Below are 7,517 nucleotides of genomic sequence, written 5' to 3' on the forward strand. Positions count from 1 at the left end.
TACATTTGAATGAGTCTATTTACTAGTCCTTCTTGAGTTTTGGTGCAAACTCCTGCCTATCTCTGTCCTCTAGCACATTGTCTAATCATTTGTTGAGTTTGTTGTATCCATTTTCTGAATGTTAAATTGTTGACTCAGGCTGCACCCTTTCCTTTCCTCCTAGAAAAACATCCTTTTGTAAACTTTTTTTCTTGCCTTATATCTCCCTTCCCCATACAAATGCTCCTCTATATAAATGTTCCTATGTGGTGATAAACACATTTTTAAGGTGAAAATATCCCAAGTTGAAAATGCAAGTCAAACATCATAGCTTAGCCTCACCTACCTTAAACACTTACATTAGCCTACAGTTGGACAATTATCTTGAGTTTCGTCTCAAGAGTAATTACCTTCGTCTTCTTCTCATCAGAAGCAGGAGACACAGGTGGGCATATTATAGATATGATGGGATGGGAAAACACAAACAATATCCCAAAATGCTGGCAACGCAGTATACTGTAGAGTATCAGTTATTTACCCTCGCGACCATCTGGCTGACTAGGAGCTGCAGCTCACTGCCACTGCCCAGTGTCACAAGAGAATATCATACCACCTATCGCTAGCTTGATAAAAGATCAGAATTTGACATTCAAATTATGGTTTCTACTGAATGTGTATGGCTTTTGCACCATTTTAAAGTTAAAAAAAAATGCTAAGTGAAACCATCATAAGTGGGGGAACATCTGTAAGTATATTTCGCTTTCCCTAGGGCCCTTGTTCCAGTACCAATTTTATCTAGTCCTCACTGAAAGCATTTGGACCAATGTTGGCTCTTCTTCCATACATGTTGCTGTCACTGTGTATTAATTGCCTGTGTGCTATTTGAAAATGTATTTTCTCCTAGAAATGATAGATTTGCCCAAGATGAAGTTATGATGGTGTAAGTCACTCCTAAATATATCTCAGTCTGAGTGTGCCAAAGAGCTTCTCATAGCCACTCATGGCAAATGTCAGGGATTTCATTTGTGAGTATATGATCTAGGGTGTTAGTCCTAGCCTTACATTTCTTTTGATTTCCTACTAAGATTTGCCGTGGTTGAATTCCACCAACCCATTACATTTTATATCCTAATTATGGGGTGGTTAGTTAAGGCTTCTTTGACCCTCACCCCACCATATGCTTCCATAGCACTTAAGCTTTCATAGCTTCCATAGACTCATCACAGTACTTTGCCCACTTGAAATCATTTAATTTGTTGTTATACATGTAATAATTTGTTTAAGACCTGTCACTACTGCTAGACTCTGTTTTTTCTCATTCATAACTGCATCTCTAGGGTCAAGGGAAGTGTCAGAGGCAAAGTCAATGTAGGGTGAATGATTGACGTCATTTTCATGTCCCTAGATAGTAAAAAGGGCTCATGGCATTGACCATCTCAAGAGTAGTACACTGTTGTTCTGCAGATCACATCTGTTAACCCTACAGTGATCTTTCATAATGAATTTTCTAAAATCCAGTTATTTGGAAGACTAGGCACATACACAGGCTTCCAAAAAGGAGAGTTTATAGGGTCTTCATGCCTGGATACCACAATCTTGTCACCATCCGGTTTTTGCCCACATTATTCAAATTCTCTTTGCAAAAGAATGCTGCCCTGTCTTCTCATGTGTTTACAAGAGTGCCCATCAACTGCTGTAATTAGTTTCAAGACTTTGGGATTGTTTTTGGAATTTCTTTGAGCAGGCAAAAGACAAAGAGCAAATTTATGCTCCTCTGCCTTGGGCAAACCCATGAAGTGGAAAAATGGCATTGTTGATGCTGCCTCCTGACCCACCCTGTAAGCCACCTCTCTTTTGGGGGGCTCTCTCTCTACTGGGTCATCTTCACTGTCACCCCGGGTGGTCATTCTGAGCCTTGCCTCTCACCTCTCTCCACATCCTCTATTTAATGTCTCATCCAAAGCTCTCTACTCCAGAGGCACCATCCTTCCTAAGCTGTCCTGGTCACTAAGCACTAAGGTATTGCTCATCACAGATGATGGGTTTGCATTTCAACAGGCCTCAGATGGGCACAATTTGACCTGAGGACCTGACCCAGCTGATAGGAGTGTCTGGGTTACAGGATGAAGGAGAGACATGGGGACAGTTGGAGCCCTGACGAAGTCAGACGGGAATAGGGGCATTAGAGCCTGACAGACCTGCAGAGGTGCACAGCCTAGTGTATTTGAAACCTGGAGCAGATAACTTTTTTACAGTTTTCTCCATATTAAAAAAAGCATTTGCAGTTAACAGCTTTAGCCTATTTTTATTCTTTTTAAATTTATTTTATTTATTTTTTATTGTTTAAAGTATTACATATAGTAGTACATATATCTCCTTTTTTCCCCCCCATTGACCTTCCCCCAGCCTCCCCTACCCCCTGTCGCATGCCCTGTATTTTTATTCTTTAATCTACATTTGTCTACAATGGAAGTGAATCCAGAGAACCTCTTAGTTTCCTAACAGCTCACAATCGTTTGAACACACTGTGGGTGCTGGTGCTGTTTCCAGTCCCTACGGGAGTACATATTCCCTCGTTGAAACAATAGATTCCGAGTAAACAATGAAAGCGCAGTCAGTGAAAGACAAAGGAGCAGAACTTGAGTCACTTCAAGTCTGTCATCCTGTGTGATCATTCGGAATGTTTTTCTGTCTAAAATTTAAACCATGGAAACAAAGTGGCTGGAGTGATCACTTGAAAAGTATGCTCCCCTGACTGCGATCCAGGGCAAGCTCCCTAGTTTACAGTGCGTGTCGGAGGCCACCGCGGCTTTCACATATAGTATTAAAACTCAACAGTGACCACGGGGCAATGGTTTAGAAATTCTTTGCCCAACAAAAGATATTGACAGGAGGAACATTTTATCAATGACCATGTTTGGAATTCTGCATGCTTGAAAAAAAGAAAAAGCAGACCAATGTTTATTCAGGTTTATTATAGTTTTTAAATTCTCTACCGAGCTTTTAGCCCCTCCTTTCTGACACTCGGGGCATGTTACTGCCACTGTCGCTCTGGGTGTTCACTGCATGCAGATGGGGTCAGATGCACACCCTGTCATTTACTGTGCGATCTTAAGCAAATTGTTTAAAAGCTCATTTCTATCATTACTGAGTGCTTACAATGCGCTGAAATGAAGTTAAGGGCTTTGAATATACTGCCTCATTGAATCCTCACCACACCCCTAATAAGTAGGTACTGTCATTATTTGGGACTGTCTGACTTCAAATCGTAGGCATTGGATCTAATATCTTCAAGCATCGCTTTTGTCGTCTGTAAAAGAGAACATTGTCTCTTACACACACACACACACACACACACACACACACACACACACACACACACACACTTCTCTATTATGTGATCCCTGTCTTCTCTCTGGCTTCATTTCCAAAATCTCCTCAGTTCCCACTTCAGGAACTGGTAAGTTCACACTCCCTTACCCTCAACTCCTTATCTCCTCTTGGTCCTCTCCTACTTACTCTTTAAGACTCAGCTCAGATGTCATTTCCAAGAAGCATTTCTTGACCCCCTACCCTTGCCTGCAGACCTGGACTAAGAAGCCCCCTGAATTGTGCTTGCATGGAGCCCTGCACCTACATGCCTAATAGAAATGGTCTATGAGTCTGACTCCCCAGCCAACCTGCATGCTTCTGCAGAGATTGTGTCTTCATCTTCATTCCCCACCAGCACCCAGCACTGTGCCTGAAATATAAAGGAAGCTCAAAAAATGTTCAGAATGTTCTAGAAACACTAGATCTCAATTTTCCTGACCTGGTAGAGTGCCTGAAACCTTACCATATGCTTGGCTCCCTCTACAATATGTTGCTCCCCTTTTCCTGGAAAATCATTATTTCTCAAGACAGAACTGTGAGAAAGTGCTTTGTATGTTGATCTTCACCTGTATCTTTGTAACTTACAGAATTAGCCTTTTTGTAATATTGACCATTCAAATGTATTTAACCAATCCACAGGTGATGTCATTTTCTTTTCTTTTTTTAAATATATTTTTATTGATTTCAGAGAGGAAGGGAGAGGGAGAGAGAGAGAAACATCTATGATGGGAATCATTGATCGGCTGTTTCCTGCATGCCCCTCACTGGGAATTGAGCCTGCAACCTGAGTATGTGCCCTGACTGGGAATCAAACCGTGATCTCCTGGTTCATATGTTGATGAAATGAGCCACACCAGCTGACGATTTTCTATTTTAGTAAATAAAAAAACCATGAGGACTGAGGGTTCTATCTCTTAATAATCAACTGGCTACACTCAAGATTTTAGTACCAATCAATCAACAATCACTGAAGAAGTCAACTGTGTATTAATAAATTCATTAGCTGGGGTGGGTGTGAAGATCGTGAGGTAGTGTGTGTTGGTGAATGGTGGCAATGGATTTCCTCCTCTTAACTCATAGAACCCCTATTGGAGGCAGCCTTTATCTAAGGAAGTACCACAGAGTTCCCCTGGGCAAAGAGTCCCTGAGTTTCATTTTGTCTAGGTTTCATTAGTCCAAGTTTTCATTAGTCTGAGCATTGCTTGTGAACTTCAGTGGTTAGAAGGAACTTGACTTAATATTTGTCTTTTTTTCTTTTAACCCAGCTGAGATCTATGTCAACATGCAAGGTGTTTATCTTGTTTGCCCAATTGTGATATAGCCAAACAAAGGCTTCCCGAGTGGCTTTCACTGCTCAAATTGTAGTCTAGGCCAAAATCAGTGCAGCAAGTGTCTGAAGGAGGCAGATCTGGCCTCCTGGGTTCCTCCTCGCACCTCTCCAGGGAACCGGATGTTCAGATGGATAAATGTCTTGGTGTGATCAGCAGACTTTCTCCAGCCCCACTCTCCTCTCTGCATCTCAGAGCCATGTTTGTTTTGCTGTGTTTGCTAGGAGAGCTCTGTGTATCAAGCAAACTTTCTAGCCTGTGTATGCCTGGGGATGTATTTGCCATGCTCTGTTTCATACTGAAGGACTATTTACATTCTAGTCTTCAGCATTTCTGGGGAACTGGAGATGGCTATGAGCCCTGGGCCTCTGGGCTGCCAAAGCCAGTACTTCCTTTGGTCAGGACACGGAACAATTGCTATGGTTGAGAGCTAGAATGAGAGCATCTTAGAGCCCCTGGATTCACAATATTCTCTTAATTTTGGAAGCTAGCAAGGAATCCTGAGTAATTGGCATAAAATACTTTAAAAACAAAACAAAACAAACAAAAAAACAATGAATGGGCCACATCAGTCCCAAACCAAAGAGCTTGTCAGTGTTCATATTTATTCTTCCACTATGCAAACTAGAATCCTGCTATGCCAGCTACTTGCTGTGAATCCTGGGAAAGTTCCTAAACCTCTCAGTGCTTCAATTTTTCCACCTCAATTTTCCACTTTTTAGGAGATTGTGACTAGCAAATAAATCAATAGAGTAAAGCATTTACCAGAGCACTCAGCATTTTTAATAAAGTAGTAATCATTGTTATATTGTTATTGACTATTTCTTCTAATTTAAAGTTCTTCCTGAACACCAAAGTTATTTTCCTCTTTCTTTCTGATATTCTTCTGCTATAGCAGAATACAAAGCTTCTTTACCATAATATATTTAAAAACTTGATCTTATAATTTTGACTGTGCAACAGCACTATTAGACAAAAATCTTCCTATAGCATATTGCTGGCAATCATCTTTACATCGCCATATCCAGTAAATGTAAACTCATACAATATGAAGGCTAACAGTTCTACCATTCTGCTTTCTTCTTCTTTTTAAAAAATATATATTTCTTTATTGATTTCAGAGAGGAAGGGAGAGAGATAGAAACATCAATGATGAGAGAGGATCATTGATTGGCTGCCTCCTGCACGCCCCCTACTGGGGATCGAGCCTGCAACCCAGGCGTGTGCCCTTGGCTGGAATCAAACCTGGGACCCTTCAGTCCGCAGTCTAATGCTCTGTCCACTGAGCCAAGCCAGCTAGGGCTGCTTTCTTCTTTTTTTGTTTCAAAGGATTTCTGTTTTACCAGAGGCCTGTTAAGATGCAGCAATATGGACTCTAGAGTTCATACTTCAGAGAGGAGTAAGTGAAGTTATTTCACCTCTTCTTGTGAGAAAGCAGGAACACAGGGAAGCATTGCCGACTAATATTGAGGCCCAGCCAGGTCGGAAGCTGTGGATTTGTCATAGCACCAGCCAGCATGGTCAAGGGATTCTCTCTAGCAGCACTTGAAGGGCTAGCTGGAAAACAGAGAAGGTGAAACATAGGATTAAGCTGAAGCTCAGGGTTTGTGAAGATGGGAACGCAAAACCATAAGCCTACTGGAATGGGGAGGGCATGGCAAGAGCACTATTAGAGAGTTACTCTGGAGAGCTAGGTCTGGTCTGGACAAGAGTGAAGCCTTGAGGAGAAGTGGCAGGACTTGAGTTCCTGATGGGGCCTGAATGTGAACACGGCATCTGTTGACAAAGGACTCCTGCCAGTCCACTGCCTGTGGGGGGTGTTTTCCAAACAATGCCTGGGTGTTTGGTCAGTATCATGGGGTGGTTAACTTAGTGGGTCTTCCGTGTTTTCATACACACCTTGGGAAATGGTGGGGTCAGGGCAGCATTCTCAGTTGAGGTGTCATGACAAAGAAGTGGATTGTGCTCTGTGGACATTATCACATATTTGTTAGAAATAATAGGTAAATGTTTGCAAGTTTTTCTTAAAAAATACATTGCAGTAGACTTAAGTTTCTGCTTAGAATAACATCACTGTCACACAATAGTTTACTGATATGCTTTCTTGAAAGAGGTCGTGCCATAGTTTGTATGCAAGGAATTGGGTGTAACCTTCGATGTATTGTGGGAGTGTCACACATTGACTATCATTCATCATTGTTTGAATATATAGTTGGGTGACCTGAGTGAGTCATTTGACCCATGCGATCAATATTTTGGATTGTTTATGTTGCTTCTCTGCCTGGCTCTCCCTCCCTAAACCCTGGTGTGTTGCGATCTCACTATACTGGAATTATTCATTGTAGGTTATGCAGAAAAGTAAAGAAGGAAAGTTCCTCACACCAGTGTTTTGTCACACTCTGCCAATCCTGTGGATGACATGAAGGACATGAAAACAGTTTTTGCTGAGGACAGATAGAACAACAGCTCTTGGGCCAATCCCTCTCCTACCCTGGCATTAGTCTGCACGGATCCATCCATCCACCCATCCATCCACTCATCCATCCACCCACCCATCTTCAAGTCCATCCTCATGTCCACCCCAAATCACATCCTAGTCACTAACCATCCAGACATAAAAACTTCCTGCTCTTCTATTTCGTTGTACTCCCCAAGCCCTTGCAAATCTTTTGTAACTCAAAAATTCTTAATATTCAACATTTGTATCAATCATCTTGCCATGTACTTTACATATATTATCTCTTGTAATTTTACAGCACTTTGAGGAAAGTACTAGCCTTAATCTCAATGAACAGATGAGGAAACAGGCATATAGATTTTAAACAGTTTGCGCAACAT

The sequence above is a fragment of the Cnephaeus nilssonii genome, assembly GCF_951640355.1.
Source record: "Cnephaeus nilssonii genome assembly, chromosome: 13".
NCBI lineage: Eukaryota > Metazoa > Chordata > Mammalia > Chiroptera > Vespertilionidae > Cnephaeus > Cnephaeus nilssonii.